Below are 20,582 nucleotides of genomic sequence, written 5' to 3'. Positions count from 1 at the left end.
TGTTAGTTATCCATTTCGTGTTCTATTTCTGTTCGTATAAACTGTTGTTTGTTTTCATTATTAAAATTTTCATGATTTTCAATCAACCTGTCATGTAATTCATTTAAAATAGTATTTGTTTCAGAACTCTCTCCAAAGCTTTTATGATCACTGATTGTTTGCTCATTTGCAACTTCTATCACCTTTTGCTTTACTATATCAACCGTATATCTAGCCCTTTTCGACATTGTAACAAGTACTGCTCTGCTCACACTTCAATGAACTACAATAAACTGAAACTGAATATATGCAGCGACAAGCACCAACAAGTTGAAACGAATGGCAATGACACATGCCTTCCGGGGTCTGTGACGCATAATAACAATAAATTTTTGTTAATGTGCAGCACGTATCTCCGGGGGCATGTATCATATTACGACGTCAGTAGCGAGAATTAAAAAATTGCTATCGATAGCTGTTTGTTACACTTCAAACGACGTCGTACAAATACCATTTTTATCGCTACCGCAAGATGCGACGGTTTAACCAATTTTACTAGATTACAGTTGAAAAATTACGCACATGCCCCTCTAGATACGTGACGCAGTCAAAGTGTTAAGATATGACCGACCTAGCTGTCTAACTATTTGCACAAACTCAGAAGTTTGTTCGGTTTTTATTTGTTTATGACCAATTTTCCCTGCTTGCTTTACTGCACTTTATACAAATCATTTTCACCAATTGCTTCGATGTTTTGGCCATCTTGCATATCGAAACATCTGGGCTGTCCCTTTTCTCTGGCTATATTTAAAAGACAGCACTTGTTTAGTCGAAAGTTTACTGATATCATTTGAGAATGTTTCAACAGTTTTTAGCATCTGATCAAGGTGGTTTCGAGTGGAGGCCATTCATTTCAAATCATCCATATACAGCAAATGAATAAACTATTAACACTAGTATTACTATATTATTGTTATTATTTATTATAATACGTAATTAGCGTATTAGCTTTTAAGGGAAGAACAAACAATAAGTTTATTCCTTATGATAACACTACAATTTTTTATGATAATGTATCTAATTAAATAATAAATCAAACTTGGCATGTTAAACTTTTCATTAGGTACTGGGGTATATCATCTACTGATTAATTTATCAGTTGTTGTTATATATTAGTACCTAGATTCCTATCTATTAATATTCCTACCTTTTTACTTTTTGTCCTATCTATTTGTATATATCTGGTATATATTGGAAATGTAACACATTGTACATTACTTATTAGATAGCAATCACATTCCACAGAGAACAGCTAATTTATTATCAAACACATTACAAACTAAACAACCATTAAATATTAACTTAACCCTATTAGTTCTCTTATATATACAAATTACCACTTACTCAAAGAACCATTTATACATTATTCTTTTTATCCCAAATAAAATTTCTAAATTAATTCGATTCATATAATTCTCATTAATTTCTCAGTTCCACATTGTTATGAACCTTAGACTGTTGGAAGTTGAAATAAATCTGCACCTGTGACTGGCTAGCCAGTTATAACTTAGACACTTATATGCTATGTAGTGATTGACCTCACTTGTTTGTTCTTTTTCTCCGAGCCATTCCTTGAATGGAGGATGGTGTTCTTAAACATCTTTTTCTTTCATTTAATGGTTCATACAGACAAGGTTCTCACCTACTTTTTCATATATTTTTTAAACTTACCGCCTTATTGCATTAGCGGTTGGTAACTCACTTTGTTGTGTGTCATGTTTTGAGTTCAAGGCCCCTGTCTTTTCACGTGATAGCTATGGGAATCTGAAATTTGCTTCCATTTGCCGGGTTTCTGCTGTTAGCATTGGAAGCTTTTGTGGTAACTTCATTACACATTTTATAATATTACTAGAATAGACACTTAATCTTTTCAATTATGATACCTAAAGTTAAAATAAAATAAATTAATATCATACTGTTGGAACATACATGGTATTTTGCTGTGCTATGTTGGAATCAAATTGTAAACTGTATTTAGTTTCAATTGATTGTTTATACAACCTAAGTATTTTATGTCTAGTTTCTTAAGCTTTTTTACATTTTACACCATTGACTGCTACATGTCTTTTTAAGGTAACACATTTATATTGACTTTTCAATGAATGTTGGTTTTTCATATTGTGCTTCTTAGATGAACTGATGATGCTTTCTGATTAGAAAGCGAAACGTCTTTGAATAAATAGATGAAGTAGCCTACTTCTTTGTCTTTTTTCTCCACATTTTGACCGAAAAACCCACCACTCTTCGAGTGATCCTTATTATATATATATATATATATATATATATATATATATATATATATATATATATATATATATATATATATATATATATATATGTATATACATATACATGTATTTTTAAGTTGTCTGCATATTTATCTATTTATCATTTTGCAGTGCAGTGCGAAATTTCTAACCTGCATCGCAAAATTTGTCACTCCCGCATAAAGCCATTTAAATTTTTTATTAACAGGCAAAGCATGCGTTATACTATACATACGAACAACGTTTTACATTCCAGGAGACGAGATGGTAAAATATAACCTACCTTAACGTTAGTCTAAAACCGGGTACGAGATTTTAGTTGAATAGACACGTTCTCGCTATTGTAAGGCTGGAGTAGGTACAGTAAGATGTACTTAATCTAATGTCAGCATACCTGAAATGTCTGTGCTCAATAAATCCAAAGCTACTGGAATTACATTTTGTAAATTATATCTAAAGAATGTTTAGGATTGGGTAAGAATTTTCGTCTTAGGACAGCAATAATATGTGGTTTGATGAGTAACCTCCTTTAAAACTAAAAACATATTTTTAGACAATTCTTTAATTTTATTCGATATATAGCTCTGCAAAATAATCGTTCGTTTCGGCAATTATTTCTTCATTTCATGATTTGTTTAATTACGTGTCATCTATTTTGATTTGTGAATACAAAAGTATCATCAGACGGGAGGACGACGAATTAGGAGAGTAAGCCGCATTAAAAACCAAATTAAAGTCCAACTGATAAATTTTTACTGAGAAAAAACTAATTTTTTCTGCATATGGGGTCGATTCTCACTTAAGAGTTCCTGATTAAATGGTCTAGCCAGTTTAGATAGTAAAAAATTTCCTCAAAGATATTTTAAAAATAAAAATACCATGTTGTTCTATATCAACAAGTATCCAATTAAAAAATTTTTAGATTCTAGATACAAACATAACCTCAAAAAAGAACGTGTTTTTTTTGTTTGTTGGCGATATCTTCGGTTCTAATTATGGTAGAAACTCATTCATTTGAATTTGTAGGATATTTTATTGTCTACATCATGGCATTTTTCACAAAAACGTTGGAGTGACATTCAAATTTTTGAACGCTTTTGAAATTTTTAAAATTTGTTTAAAAAATTGTCTTGAACGCCAAAACAAAATAAATATATATTATTGGCTAAGTGTCAAATTATCTCCATCATTTTTTTAGATTTTTACAGGTCATCATACCGAAAAATCATTTTTGGGCTAGCCTGTTGATAGGAAAATAACCCCCGCAATTTTCACAAAAAAAATACCATGTTTTTCTACAAAAAAAAATAACAAAAAAATTTTTAGACTCCTAGACACAAACATAACTTCAAAAAAATTAAAACATGTTCTTCCGTTTTTTGACCATATCTTTGGCTGTAATCATCGAAAAAACTTACTCTTTATATAATATTTTATTGTCTAGTTATCGTTCAAATTATTGAACGTTTAGAAATTTTTAAAATTATATTTTAAAAACTGTCTCCAACGCCATTCCAAAAAAATGTATTATTGGTTGAGTGTCAAATTGTCTCCATGATTTTTTTCAGAATCTTTTAGGTCGGGCACCATGGTCAAAAAAACGAAAAATCGTTTTCATAGTTGGTTAAGTAAAATTCGCTCTGTCATATTTTAAGAATAAGACTATTGTGTTATAAGTTTTATACTAATATCTTCGCTTCTAATCATCGTAGAAACATTTTTTTTAGTTTATAGGATTTTTTTGGCTTACAACATCGTATTTTTTACAAAAATTTGGGCGTGAAATCAAATTTTTTTAACGCTTTTGAATATTTTACGATTTATCAATTTGCTCTTCTTGTTTCTTTTATTCAAAACTTATTACTATGGTTTTGATATCTCTTTTATTTTTATATGCATTTATATATATAATAAGTTTTGAATGAAAGAAGTAAGAAGTAATTGTTAAGTAATTCTGTTAATTTTATAGTAACATCCTTACAAGGGTAAGCTTGTTGAAAATATAACAACTTTTTTATTGTCTAATGTAGTTTTTCATTTTTAGTAGATTTTGAGAAAGAGTTAAATAAACTCGAAAGCTTAACAAACTTTAAAGAGTTTTACTTAAAGACATGTATTTGACTACAAAACCCAAAATATCCATATGTATTAATACTTACCTAGTCACTAAAGCCCTTTCCAAGAAAACGGATTTATATATATATATATATATATATATATATATATATATATATATATATATATATATATATATATATATATATATATAAATATATATATAATATATATATATATATATATATATATATATATATATATATATAAATATATGTATATAAATATATATATAATATATATATATATATATATATATATATATATATATATATATATATATATATATATATATATATATATATAGATAAGAGCAATCAAGCAGGCTAAAGAGCGATGGCCACAGAAAGAATTCGTCGAAATAAAGAAACTACAGGCAAAATTTCATAGATTTAACCTTCATAAAAAGTAAACGAAATTACAAGATACTAAAGACTAATAAAGACTAAATAAGATTCAAACCATAAAATTAAGAAGCATATTCAATAAGATGAGCGCCAATAATAGCAACAACATACTCCGTGTATCATGTAAGAGATCTATCTCGATTTCTTTTGCATTCTACCTTTCCCTGAATAAATTGGGCTTAGTATGCAAACTTGTGTCACGCTATTAATGACCCTTAAACTTTCGGTCAGTTTCTCATTTATTCTCTCTCTAAAATAGTGGTCATTATATAGGCTTCTAAACGTTGCCCAAACTAAAATTCTAGTTTGGGAAACAATAGAACAGGTAACTGACATGAAATATTTGGGAGCAAATATAAACAGCCAGTGTAACCCTAAAAAAATCCTATCAAAAATCGAAAAAGGGAGGAAAACACTTATGAACATGAAAACATTTTTTACAAGGTCAGACCTTAGTCTATAGCTCACAATTCTAATGAACAGATGAACGTTTTATCTGTTTTGCTGTTTGGCTGTGAAAGTTGGACAATGGACTCTGAAACAGAAAAAATAATAGATGCCTTTAAAATGTATATATTTAAACGTATGCTGAGAATTTCATTGAAACAAAAAGTTAATAACGTTGGAGTACTTTGGTGCATGAGTAAAAAAATAATAATTACTTAGCATAATCGAAGAGAGAAAAATACATTACTTGGGTCATGTGTTAACACGTTAAAGATATGAATTACTACAAATCATATTGGAAGCTAAAGTGCAGGGGAAAATCTTCCCTGGAAGCTAAAGTCCAGGGGAAATCTTCGGTGCAGCAGTTTCCAAAGATACAATTGCCATTTGGATTGCCAACCTTCGAAAGAAGACAGCACAATAAAAAGAAATGCTTCTAGTTATCAGTACAAGATGAATCGGGACTCGCATTTCAGACAAAACTTGCCACATTTTACCCCAGTTATCTAAGCTTAAAAGTTTTTAATTTATTATACGACGCACATAATATATGTTGCGATGCTGAATTTTTCTACATTTTATTTTTACAAAATTTGATCCCTGGTACTACGTCAGGACACGAAACCTGCTTGTTTCTACGCAACTTTAGGAAGTAAAAAAAGGCTTTATTATCTCTAGAATTCTGTGTAAAAGAATCTTATTGCGGTACGGAATTAAAGCAGGTGTGTAATAGTTACATAATTTTTTTTTATATATGGGAATACAGTGATTTTGTCCAATCTTCACGCCATATTTCTGTTTCCAATACTTCTTGACAAATTTGATGTATTATATCCATTCCAACGTCATCTAGGGCTAAAATTAGTGCAAAAATATTCATATCCGAATAAAAATGCTGAGATAATGTAATGTATCAGCCACATACCCAAGGAAAACAACCTCACCCCCCAAACGCAATCGTTAATCAGTTAGCCGGTATGTAACAAGTCAGCATAGCAAGAAAATAAAAGAAACAAAATAAGGGGTAGTTAGCCTAGAAAAGAATAATTAAAATTAATTAAATAATCTTTACATACTCCAAATTAAATAAAGAATAAATTCGACACAGTTTAACGTATATATTTCAAATTAAACAAAGAATAACAATTTGACCTAGTTTGGACACAAGCCTGAATGTTTAAAAAATTTCGACACTTAAGACCTTCGTTGAAAAATAATAAAAACGAAGCGAGACACCAGCGATAAGAATTGAGCTGAGTTAGGAGATTTCACATAGCTGATCCATTTTAACACATGGAGTAGATGGCATAATCAGCAAAAACGTAGAAACAAAGCTCCATTTCGAACTGTGACGAAAAACTCAGGGTACGCGTTGGGAGACATAAAAACAAGAAAGTCGGCGGAAAGATGGTCAGTCAGTGCCCGGCGACCGGCGCCAGTGATACTTCGGCGCCCAGTCAGTCAGCGCGGCGGGGCTACCTAGGGTGTTACTTGGGCAGCGTTACGGTGTGTTCAGCTCAATTATCGTGATATCGTGTCCGACGGAAGGTAGAAAGTCGAAAATACGAATTTTCGTCTCGCTCAGTACCGCCATAACGTACAGTGAATTCCAGCGTTTATCCAGACTGTTCCTGAGTTCCAGTTTGGAGTACAAGGCGTATTCGTTAGCTAGGGCCTAAGTACGCTAAGGTAACGAACAATATATACTAACCATTCGGGGGAAATAGTTAATAGTAGGTTGTCCGCCTTTTAACTCCCTTAGTAAAATCTCTTCTCGTCTCCCTTCGCAAAATTTGATATCCAATACTAGCTTTCTTGTACATCTTGTGTAGTAGTTGTAAATTTACGTTTTGTTGAATACATAGTGGCTTGTTTTTTTTTAACGTTAGATAGAGACAAGAAGAGAACACATTTTTGCTTTGTACATCTTTCCGGCTTCTAACGCAAGCCAATAACCTCTGACTTTTTACAGGGCCTGCATCGGAGTACCCTTCAGCCCCTATCTTGTTTTTTTTTTCCTACCCTCTTGTAAATCCGCGAGGGCGAAACCACGACCTATTCGAACTAGTGGACCAGTATGCCTCAAATACGCTCGCAGAGGTAAATCCCATTAACCATATAGGACGAGTATATTACAGTGGTTTATTTTAGTGGTTTTATTCTTTTGGGAGTAATCTTTCCTCCCCTTAACCGAATTTTACCATACCTACCCTCTTTTATTACAATAATATGTACTCTCGACATCGAAGCACAAGCGTGTACTTTCCCAGGATGCCTCACGTAAACAGATAAATGCATTAGAGATGTGGTGCTATCAACTCATGCTTAGAGTCCCAGAGATTTGTTATATATTTCATCAAACCATCTTAAAACGCATCGGGTGAACAACTAGAATACCTCTCATCTATAAAACATAGAAAATTTGAATACTTTAAACACATCATGAGCTATAAGAAGTACTAACTGCTGCAGCTTATTTTGTAGAAGAAAAAAATAAAAGGTCGAAGGTAGACGGAACTCAGAAAAACACCTTAGCTGCGAAATAGTAAAACATGAAAAGGAATGTTTATTTAACATGTTTATTTAGATTGAACCTGTATAGAGTAATGTGGTTCTATGTAATATCCAACATCCACAGAGGATAGACACTTTAAGATAAAAGAGGAAGACGTGAGATGTAAACCGTTTTTCGTTCTCCTAATATCTATCATCTGGTGTAACTACTGTATCATTTTTTTCTACATATGCTAAATATTTTTTTTTATTTATTTTATTTTTAAATTTTTTTAAAACGCTGAAATATTTTTTTGCTAACAACGACATCGTGTCTGTTATCGTTTCCGTTTTTTTTTAATCAATTTTCTCTCAAATTCCTTTAGTAAGATACAAGAAATTTCATCTAGCACAATTTAAATCTGTTTTTGTAGTAGTGTTCTATTGCATTCTTCTGTATAAATATTAATTTAATATTTAATTCAAAATAAATATCAGTGAATTTCGTATTCAAAATAAACAAACAGCAGTTAAGTCAATAAGATAAACGAAAGAATTTTTAATATATTTATTAAAAAAAGACATAAAAAGAGGTTGTACTGAATTTTTATAGTTAAGTTAAAATCAATTTAGTCCTGTTCTGATTGTAACCGTTAGCCTTGTTCTAATACACAACTGTTAAATCCTGAGGTAGAGTGCTTAGGGTACAACTTTTCGTAGCGCTGTTTGCAAAACTTTATTTTATTCAATTTGTCAATTGTATCTTCCACAAACTAAATTTATCTTCTGAAAAATTATGTTCAAACTTTAAAAATTTAAAGTGAAAGAAATGGAAAAAGCGTTGATAAATTGCCTTTGTTAAAAGAAGAGTTTAGTTGTGACTTTGCTAGTGGATTTTTGCCAAATATAAATAAAGTACAGAAAATTGTAACTGTACTTAATAAAGTAATAAGGAGTGATTTATGAGGATGTTTGCAACAATAACAAAGAACTGATTGTGGAAAAGCATAGACGGGTCAATAAGGTGTTATGTTTAGAAAATAAAAAATATAATGATATTATATTTTTATAAAAATATAAAGAATATAATGAGAAAAAAAAATACATAAAATTGAAGATATACAAAAGATTGTACTTTGCACTAAATCTCCACTTTTTGGGCAATCTGTAAAAATCCTTTCTTGTAAAAAGATGCATTCAGCTATGCATAAATTTCGTGACATAACTACCAAACTCCCATTGAAATTAAATGGAGAAAATTGGCTGTTGTTTCAAAACGTCCATTCCCCAAGGTTGTGTAGGTTGCAAAACAACCAATATCCCTCTGCATCAATCAGAGCGCTAGATTGTATCACGTGGTCGGTGATTTTTAAGATGGCGGTCATACTAGTGTCAAAGCTGAGAAAAGGAACATTATTTTCTTAAATTTTTGCAATTTAGTAATAAATAGAGACAACACCAGAAGTATTAATACCTACAAAGTGTAGAAAAAGAGTTGCACAGCAAGAGAAATGGGCGAGATATAAGAAAATGGCTGAGGTTAGTATTGTTTTAGATCTATATATCTATATGTAGAAGAAAAAATGTCATCTGTCGTGAGTGCAACAAACACCTATAATTTTTATTGTTTTTTATATTTAAAAAATGATTTACATATAATTACTAGATATTTAAAATAGAATGTGTATTTAATGTATTTTTAGGCTTGGGGAAACGAAGGCGCCCAAAATGCCAACATGCAAGCACAACGGGAGAGCCTACTAGTATACAAAACTCAATATTGCGGATGTGATGGCGTTTTATAAAGCTTTTCACAAAACGAAAAGAAAGTTAAGTAAGACACCTTTATACTGCAACTCCTAGAGTTAAACTCTGTTCGCAGACGTTGTCCAAAAACTTTAGTCAATCGTAATAAGACGACTACATGCAAGTGTTGCATAAAAGGTCCAGATGGCAAGTTAACCATTTGTAAAAAGACTTTCGCTAATGCCTTGAAGATCACAAGGGGCCGACTCCAAAGTATAATGAACAATTTTGTAGGGAAAAGCAATATTCCATGTGAGAAAAGGGGAGGAGACAAACGAACGAATTTTTATAAAAAGAAACTGAGGGGCTTGGTCGAATTGGAAATGCAATCTCATTACTCCAGGAATGAGTATTAGTAAATTTTAAAAAATTTACAATGCTCAAGCCAAACCAGAGACACAGGTAAAAAAAAGATATTTTCGAATGATTTTTAATAGAAAATTCAACATTTTATTTAAGGCGCCACAGACGGACATATGTGTTCAACATGTCTGTCACTCACTGGAAAAATCTCAAAGAAAACGACACCATCAGTGAAGCAATCCCTTATGGCCGCTAAAAGAATTCACAACCTTTGATCGAAAGTATTTTTTGCATTATTGAAGGAATCTAAGCCTGAGTTATTCACTTTATCCTTCGACTTGCAAAAAAACCTTCTGCTGCCTAAAGTCCCAGATCAAGCGGCGTACTACAGCAGATTAGCTATCTGCTGTAGTATGTACATAACTTGACAATCCTAGTGGGACATTACTAAGCCCCATTAACGAGTTACCATTTGACGACTTTCTGCAGAAAGGGACCAACCCACAAATAGCACAAGCTGAGAAAAATTAAGTTAAAGTTTTTGCGACAAAAAAAATTGTAGCTCATTTAAATTTATTTGACGAAAGTTCGTAAGTAAGTTAATACATTAAAATTATGTTTCTTCAAAATGTTAGTGTTAAAATAATAGTGCAGCTATGCATATATATGTATAAAAGTGGGTTGGTTACTTTCTGCATTTTAAGAAATGAACTCTTTAGAAAAGTTTTATCGAAATTATTACATTTAATACAACAATACTAGTATATAAAAAATATAATTGTAACACAAAACTAAAATACAAAAAACATATATTCCCAAAACTGCTAATTTGGCAAGGTTTCATCTTCAAGGTCATAAAGTTCATCAGGATCTAATTTTGGAAGAGAAATAGGCTTCCCGTTGGACCACATTTTTGTGAGTAAATGGCTGAAATTATTATTGGTTATTGCTGGCCTTCCATGTTTTTTATCGATGTAAACTTCAAAATAATTTTCATCTGCAAAGCTTGTTTTCATAAATATATAAAATGGTTTTAATTTATCTAGCATTATCTCCCTTGTTTTTAACCAATTAATTTTTTGTTTGCTCATGTCAACTTTTCTATTACAGATTTGTTTTTCTGCTTCTACTTTAAAAAAAAAAAAAGAAGTCATTCTAACGACATCAAATTTGTTTCTATTTCTGATGTAATCCTCGGGCATGTATAACCATTGTTGATGTTTGACCGGAGACTCTATGTCTGCAAAATTGGCATTAAGTCAGTTAAATGCTAATATAAATAGTCGTGACCAAACTAGTCTCATTTTCTGCTTTTGAAACATTTAAAATAAAGTTTAGTATATGTTGTCCTCTGGAGGATCTATAACTCATTGTTTAAGAAATGTTTTATTGCCCAATAATTGTTAATAATTAATAATTTGCAATATTTTAACTACTTTATAACACAAACGTGCAGTCTTAGCCTTATCGCGTGGCAAACAATAGTATTAGTCATTGAAGAAAGGGACTAAATCCTGAAGTATTTTATGCTATGTGATTCCCAAGTTTTGCAGAATGGAACCAACACACTTGGATCTTTTCTGCAGATTACTTCATTGAGTACTGAAGTAATGTGGGTTGGTTCACTACCAGATAGATGGCAGCATGCACTTGCTGTGGCCTGGTTCCATTCTGCATATAATTTTTAACCACTATTCAAAGCGGTACCATGAATAAAGCAAAAAAATGTATTTTGTGGGTTGGTTCGTTTCTGCAGAAAGTCGTTCAATTGTTTTAGCTATGTATGGTCGTAAGGATATCAGTGTCGTAAGATTAATGTGTGACGGATGTGGAGGCCAGAATAAAAACCAAATAATTTTATCCATGGCAAGTTGCTGGCTGATACAAGCTCCAAAAAATTTTAAAATAATATCTGAAAGTACAAGTTTGCAGCTCCCAAATATGGATTTCAAGTTCTACGATTGGAACACCGAAGCATTGTCTACATTCAAAGTACTGAAGAGTTGACACTTTCAGATATCTAAAATAAAAAAGATTTGTTTGACAAGATCAAGAAAATAAAATATCGTTGTATTGGTTAAAGGGGACAAAAGCTTCATCTCGAGCATCGGTTTGTTTGGAATAATTTAAAAAAAAGAAAGATCCACCATTAACATCAATCCAAATGAAATAGGAGTCGGGAACTTGGCCAACATTAGCATAGAGAAATTAAAGGACGTAAGGAAGCAACTGGAAGTCACTACTGCGAAGAATGGCAAAATGATCCGAAACTGGCTTATTTCAAAAACGTCCTACATAACGAAAATGTTCCAAGCATCCCTGAAAAAGACGACGTTTATTGTGAACCACTCGATAATTACAACGACGAAGAAGTCTTAAGAGTATAGAATTTTGGTGTTAATATATATTTTAATGTATTAAGTACTGTTATTAAATATTTGTGTTTTTACTACAAAATAACCAAGAAACTAGCAACGAAAAACTAATTTTGTATGATCAAAATTTATGAATAACGAATTTTGTGGCTCCAGCTTTTACAAATATATTCACAGTAAAGAAATACGATTTACAGCAATTTTGCCAGGGTGGAGATTGGTTGCTTTGCAAATAGAGGTCTCAATAATTAGTCCTAATAATAAATGTCAATAATTTTAGATATTTATGTTCTTCTTCTTCTGTTTCCCAATCGGAGGTTAGATACCGTCATCTAGCTACTGCTGCTCTAAAGAGTTCTTTTGAACTGTAGTTAAACCAGTCCCTTAAGTGTTTCAATCATAACACTCTCCTTCTTCCCACACTCCTTTCCTAATTAATTTTTCTCTGCATTATCAATCTTAGCATTTTATATTGCTGACCCCGTCCCAGATATTGTAACCAGGGATGGACTCAAGCCGAGACGAGCTTTTAACAAGCTTGAACTTGGCTCGAAATTTCGCGAGCTGCAGGTTAAGCTCGTACCGGTTTGGCTCGAATAGTTCGAACGGAGCCCAGCCGAGCTCGAAAAGCATAATAATGAATGCAAAATGTAACATTCTTAGTATTTTGTTTACTTAGTTTAACCAAGCAAGTAATATATGAAAAATAATAAAGAATACACTAAATTCTTTTCATATATAGCTACTCTTAGAGTTTGTCTTAATTTTTAATGATAATTTTACTTAAAATTCTAAAAAAAAATTGACTTTTCCTGGTATGCTGTTTTCTATTTTTAGCTGGACCACATTTTTTTGTAGCTTAGCAACGCTGCGTTTATGGGATAGTATTATGAGGTTTTTTCCTCATAATTTAGTATGAAATCATTAACAAGAGAATTTTACTATCATCATGGCATGTGTTTGTCTTTTTTAAGACGAATTACATGCTACGATTTTTTCTAACGAATATTCTCAAGTTAAAGTTGATTTCATGTAATCGAATGAACTATCTTACAAGTAAAGTGGTCCCAGGAACGTAACTCAACAATATTGGCAATATCATTTTAAAGTCGTCTACTTTAAAATGTATAATACAAATTACATATATATATATATATATATATATATATATATATATATATATATATATATATATATATATATATATATATATATATATATATATATATATATATGTGTGTGTGTGTGTGTGTGTGTGTCTGTGTGTACATATAAAGCACAGAAAAAAGTGACTTAATATTGTTCGTTTTATATTTTATAATTCGTAGTTGATAAGAAGTTTTCTCTTCTTACATTTATACAATCCGATCTTTCTGAAAACTTTTGCTATTTACACCAACCACTGAGTCATAAAATGCACAAAATAAAGTGTCCTTAATCTTCCTCCGCGAGTAAGTACTTGAGAATGCAAATTATTGGAGCTCTTGAATATTTTTCCATAAAGTGTGGGTCTCTCGAGCTATAAATCACTCTATAGTTTCGAAAAGGATATTAAAGGATACCAATAAAAGTTCTATATCGACAAAAGAAAATTGTTTTAAGGTTTTAGTGAAGAAGATAAAAAAGTGTAGAAACAGGTTTTATAGCAAGGCGATCACGGACATATTTTAGAAAAATAATTGTAATAAATTCTGATAAATAATGATTGTTTTGTATGTGCTATTTGGATATATATTAAAAATTCTACTATTTTGTCTTTAGTTAAGCTTGGAAACTTATGTTTTAAATATGTTGTTCTAGAATCTACTTAAGTGTATTAATTTGTATGTATCGATTTTCTAGCATCTTGCCATTATATGGTAAGACCTTATTACTCCAGGGAAATAAACAAAATTTAATCGTGTTATTAGAAATATAAAATTAAAAGGATATCTATTTATGGTTAAAAATAAACATTGTATATGTTAAGAGAAAGATAAACTTTTAAAGCGAAACTTTTTCTGCTACATAAGCGCCTTTAGAAGGGTCCATTTGCTCGAAGAAGAGAGTCCGTTATAGAACATGTAAACTTTTTTAATTTTATTAAAATATATAATAACGATATAAAACAGCGGTTTATTGAAATTCCTAAATATTATTTGTTGTTGTCTTTTTAAACCGTGTGTTTATTCAAATATAATATAATCACGTATAATTAAAATGACAAGTGTAGTTAATATAATAAATAAATGATAAAATTATTTTGTTCAATTTTAAAAATATTATTTCTAATTTAAAAATATAGAAAACAGTATGAAGCTTCGCGGTCGTCTACAGTACCGCCTACTGTACCACTTTCTTTTAATCAATTTATTTCTCCGAAAACAGCATTAGAAAATCGGTAATTGTTTATAACTTTGTAAAAATTATCGTATACTGTTACACTCTACTCGTCGAGCAAAAAGACAGAAGAGGAAATGTAAAGGTAGTAGGGGCAAAAATATTGTTAGACAGGAAGTGCCATTTTAATAGGCCACATTAAACAAGGAAAGAGAGTCTCTTTTCTTGTTTAAGAAATTACATTTAGTTGGGTTATGTTATTGTTTGTCCAAACTGTCACATGAAAGCTTATTTATATTGAAGTTTTTAACAATTGTGTCACATTTTAGACTACTATCGTTTGAGCTACTATTATTTGAGTATCGTACTATTATTTGAGCCGTTGAAAACCAGAGTGGTATAAATCAAGATTTTCACGTTACGCGCTTTCTCGGTATATAATTCTGTTTAACAGTGTTCTATTTTGCTACAATATTTGAAAAATATTAGTGCCGGTCTAAGGCAAATAGTCTTATACTGTCAGAGTATTCTGCCAGAGATTCTGTCACGAGTTTGTTATAAGTGTCACGTCTGCTTGTGGTAAAATACGAGTCAAAAAATGACGACGAATAAACAAAACCTAGTTCTTATAAGGTAAGTTAAAATTTTTTTATTCCCTGTCATAACCTCAAATGCGTGAATTCCAATATTTTATTTGCACGTTTTGTTTTAGCTGACAAACGTCCGATGTTGGTATTGGGATCAACTACCAAGCATATCGGCAGAAAGCTAAATAGAGAGCCAAGTAAACACATCAAGAATGTTCGAAAACAAAAAAGAAACTGTGTAAAACAATATGTTGCTACATCTAATAAGCTGATAAAGGCGAAAGAGTTTCATAACAGGGAGTGTACATACCAGAGCAAATGCAGTCAAAAAATTTCTCAGGAAGAATGGAAAGCTATGTTTACAAATTTCTGGAACTAATTTCTTAACTTTTTAGCACAAAATCCTTTTCTATGTTGTATTGTAAAATTGTCTAAACCAGCCACTTACCGTTCAAGAAATGCTACAAAGTAGAAAATAGCAGTAACCTACACTTATGTTCTAAATACTCCTAACGAGTCTCATAAAGTGTGCAAAATGTATTTTTTGCAAACATTTGCAATAAGTAACGGCAAACACACATCTAGCAATAAAAGATTTGACGAAAATAAAATATACAGTTAGTATGCGAACACATAAACAGCTTTCCCTTGTATGAATCTGTTTATACACGAGCTCATAATCCTAATAGAATGTTTTTGGATCCACAGCTCAATGTATGTACAATGTATAACTTGTATAAAGAGAAATGTGTAGCAGACAACGCTCTTCCTGTGTATATAGACACATACATAAAGTGTGACACATACAAAAATCAGGTGAGCCAAGAAAAAGACAAAAATACGTAGAAAGTGCTTCACCACAACACGAGCTGCATTTAAGACGTAGTGAAAAGGCTAGAGAGACTTTGAAAGAAGCTAAAATTACAAGCATGCGTAAAAAAGGGAGAGTGTACGGATTCACATTTGGTATGGAAAAAGCCTTACCGTTTTCAACTTTGACTTTCCCGTAGCCTACTAGAAAAGAAACATGTATGTGTACAATTAGGGTGTTCACGAGTTTAGCGACCAAGACAAGGTGTTTCTCTATGCCTGGGATGAAACTATAGTCTCTCGAGGAGCACAAGAAATAGGATCTTGTATTCGAAAGCATGTTCTAGAACACGCAAAGGACGCAAGAGACATAATGTCATTTAGTGATGCATGTTTGGGACAGAACAGGAACTTAAACTAAAATAAACAGTGTTTATTTTAGTTTAAACTTATTGCAGATTCCGATAATTTAGGAATAGTAGACCATAAATTTATGGTATCCGGACATTCCTTTCTTCCGAATGATCGCGATTTTGGCGTAATCGAACGATACCCAAAGAATAGAGTAAATTATGTTTCTGAGGATTGGTACAGTGTTTGAGAGGTATCGTACAAAGAAACTGTCTCGTGTTTGCAAGATGGACAGAAATAATTGTATTGTCACAAAACCTGGAAGCAGCTATTATCAGACGAAAGAAAAATGAAAATAAATCATGGCTAAAAATTCAATGGCTATAATTTCAAAAAAATGACCCCTATAAAATATTTTATAAAGAAACACTAGATGAGGAGTTTCCTTTTGATGACAACAACTTGCAACCTGTACGAAAAGGACGTATTGCCAATTTTTAAAATATTGAATATTCAAAACTGTATGAATTTCCACTACCAGTTACTACTACGAAAAAAAAATACGGAAGATAGCTAGGTACTTAGATAATGTTTTTGTATACATATAATTTTTATTTTACTCTATTGTATTCAAAAAGGAACCCAATTCCCAAAGCATGAGCGAAAATTTTAAATGATTAAATAATGAAACAATAAGAATATAATCGATTAAAGTTTATTTATAAATTTACATCAACTTATATACAATAACAAAAACTACAGTTAAACAATAACAATGCTTAATTCTAATGTCTGGATGTCTGGTTAGTGATTAAAATAAGTAAGAGTGAACAATATATTTTAAATTTTTAAAGTTAACGTAATGAATGAATTAACGTATTACGTTAATAATGAATATTAACGTAATATTCATTTAGCCTATTTTCAATAAAATCAACTTTTATTTTTGCCGTTTTATCAAGTTTTTTTTCGAATCTATGTGCAGTTCTAATTTTCACATATACTTCTGCTTGAAAATTTAACAAAATGTCTGGAAATTTAAATATGTCAGGATGTGATTTATAAAAATATTCGTTAAATTTCGAGTGAAATGATTCACATGCGTTTGTAGTAAATATAAGAGATGATGAATTTGAAGCCCACATGTAAGGTGGAAATGTTGAATATTCCGTTAAATAATTATCAACTAGGTAATCACAAAATTGTTAAAACTGTCATTTTCTGTCATAATATTAAGAAGTTTATAAAAAAAAGTCACCGAAATCATATGGATCTAAATAAGGAATGCCGAAAAACAATTTTAAATATTTTCCATTAACAGTTTGATTTTTATATTCCGAGGACAAACCTAAATTTTAAATTTTTCGGTACCAATTTTGTGTTAAATGAAATTTGCAACAAAAAATTCGCTTTGGTTTGAAATTTATATTCAACTCTGTACATATTGTTGTTGTGAATGTATCAAAAGTACTTTTGTACGATTGCTGTGATTTATTTGTTAACAAACAAAATACAAGAGGAACATTAAAACCATTTTTGTAGCCATGTATAGTAAACATCTGACAAAAATATTTAGAACAGTATTGAAAAGTTCCATCTACATACAAAGAATCTACATTACACAAAAATAAAGATTTGTGAAACAACTAAAAATTGCGGAATTATTTTTCGTAGATAATAAAAGCTTTCACCTGTATTTGTTTTTAAATTTAAGTTCACTTGTTCACTAACACTTGTAGAACTTCTTCCTGTGACTTGGGTAATGATGGTGTGGATTTTCGTCTTGCAGCATTGATATTTCTTCGAATGCAAGAAATGTATTTCGTCCTCAGCGGTAAGTAGCTGAAATGTTCCTTCCTCAATTCCTTGTAAACAATCTTTAAAGGTCTTTCACAAATATCTTCCACAGCTTTTTTCTTTGTAGAACTACTAAAAATTTGCCGGTCAACGTGAATATCTGGAGCATGATTATGCTCCACCGATGCTTTTTTAAGAATAACGTAATTTTAATCACTTTCCTTTGTGTACATTTTTTGTTGACACCCTTTTTTGATTCGCCCCTTTGACTAAACATACTCGTTGCATTCGCCATTTAAAAGTTAAACACTAACGGAAAAATAGTAATACTTGCAACTGAAGTGAATAACTGAAAATATTTATATTCTTACTTTCAACTATAATAAAATTTGGTATTTCCGGTCATTAAGACTTAATCCCCAACTCTATTGGCCATGGGGCAGCAGGTACTTAGGATTAATGGGCCCAGGTAGTTCGTGGGGCAGTTAGATAACGCCGCCGTTATTTCGTGTAAAACAAATTCACACGTATCGCGACGCGGCGGGACAACATTTGTTTTCAATACAGATTTTAGTCCTTTCCAAATAGTTTTTCATTGCATTTGATGTAAAATAATTAGGGAAACAGCAATTCAACAGTTTAGAATTTACCATTAAGTTTCCTATGGGATGTGTGATGATTTACCACCCAGTATATTATTTATGTTGTAAAGTATTAAGGAGTGAAAATGAAATTTATTTCTTTTTTTTTTCAGCACGAAAATTTAACGTTTGCTGATCTTGGATCATTTTCTTCTCCTACTCGTGTATAACATTTTTTGGTGAGTATACATAATCGCTTTACAAAATCAAAATAGTATCTTCCTTAACTTCTAATTGTAATTAGCAACAATGTCACTAATTCTAATTGACTACATTTTTTAATGTGCAGTTGTGAGTGTCGCAGTTTAAAAATGCTGTGAATTGTTGGTGAAATTTATACTCAGCGAAATGAGATGTGTAGTAGATAACAGGAATATATAATAGAAATTGGATTTAAATCGAAAAAAGCATTGTTTATTCTTAAAATTTCTACTCAACAAACTGGGCGTAGTAGATAGTTATATCTTTTTTAGATTTCGTGTAATAATTTGCCAATGTTACTTATAGCAAGATAGCGGCTAGAAACATATGGAAATAATAAGGCTTTGGATTTTTTTAAGAAATTTTAAAATTAATTTGGTTATTTATTAGATCTTAATACTTGTCACCAGTCAAGTTTCCGTCTATAAAGAAAGGGTGTATAAGCTTATTTTGGACAATTTATATTCAAAAATTTAACTTTTGTAGATGCTGTTCTAACACGATCACCATAACCGATCATCGCAATAATCAATACAATATTTTTCAGTAATGAACCATTTTTATTCTACAACTAATTAGATTTTACTATGAATTTGTTACCTACTTATAGTAGTACTCGTTTATTTCTTACTACATTGTTTAATACAAACAAAAAACAATAAACACAAGTTTACGCTTTTACATCAATTAGGCTAGTACTAGCGTATTATTCAATCCCTGCTGGGGTCACTCTTGTCATATTGATAAAGTGTTTGCACAACAAAGAAAGTGTGTTCGTATTATTTCTGGGTTCTGTTATAGAGCAGACTGTAGAAACTCCTTTAGAGCTTTAAAAATTTTAACTTTACCTTGTGTATACATTATGCAGTGTCTGTTGCACATTAAACTAAATCTTAGCCAATACAATGAGCATGTAGATTTTCATAATTATCCCACCAGATTTAACAGTAATCTTATACCAGAATTTGGCCGACTTGAGTGATCCAGAAATAGTTCAAGGTATTTAGCCACAAAAGTCTACAACTTAGTGCCAGCCAGAATAAAAGCTCTTAATTTTCATTAGTTTAAGGCAAAAATTAAGAGTTACCTTATAGTGAATGCCTTTTTTTACATATGAGGAATATTTTACTTCCGATTTAAATTTGTTGTAATTGTCAACAGTATAAGTTAAAACACTGTATCTATGTTTTATGTTTTATATTTATATTTACATATGTGTATATTAACTATATATATATATACAAGGATTTCCACAGTTTTCACTGTATTCCTTCACTCAACCGTTTTCTCCAATTTTTCCTGTTTAGCCAGTCCCCTTCCTGAAAACAAAGATTAAATGAAAGATTAAATGAAAAAAAAAAAAGATTAATCCCCTGGTGGTAACCCACACCTCTGAAGGAGAGAGCCCCATCGGATACGGGGGGGGGGGCAGTTTTGCTTTAAGTGAAAGAAGCCCAGCTTCAAAACCCAAACCAAACAACAACAACAAAAAGAAAGAAAAGCCAGAGAAAACTCGCACTCGGCACATGGAACGTATATTAACTATATTGACATTAATTTTTTTTCCTTGACTTTTAAAAAATATTTTTGTATTCAATTATTACCAATAAAACATCTATCTATC

General features: G+C 31.2%; 1 protein-coding gene across 1 annotated transcript in view; it reads left to right on the top strand.

The window, feature by feature from the left end:
- Con (leucine rich repeat protein connectin) overlaps positions 1-20,582 on the top strand; it is a 1,033,948-nt gene that overhangs the window by 419,179 nt on the left and 594,187 nt on the right. The window contains exon 3 of the mRNA XM_072527025.1: positions 18,871-18,936. The gene's annotated coding sequence lies outside the window, so the exon portion shown is untranslated. The remainder of the gene's footprint in view (positions 1-18,870; positions 18,937-20,582) is intronic.

Source organism: Diabrotica undecimpunctata, chromosome 3 (genome assembly GCF_040954645.1).
Source record: "Diabrotica undecimpunctata isolate CICGRU chromosome 3, icDiaUnde3, whole genome shotgun sequence".
Lineage (NCBI taxonomy): Eukaryota > Metazoa > Arthropoda > Insecta > Coleoptera > Chrysomelidae > Diabrotica > Diabrotica undecimpunctata.
The sequence above is the reverse complement of the archived record's forward strand: the minus strand, read 5'-3'. Positions and strand labels throughout refer to the sequence as shown.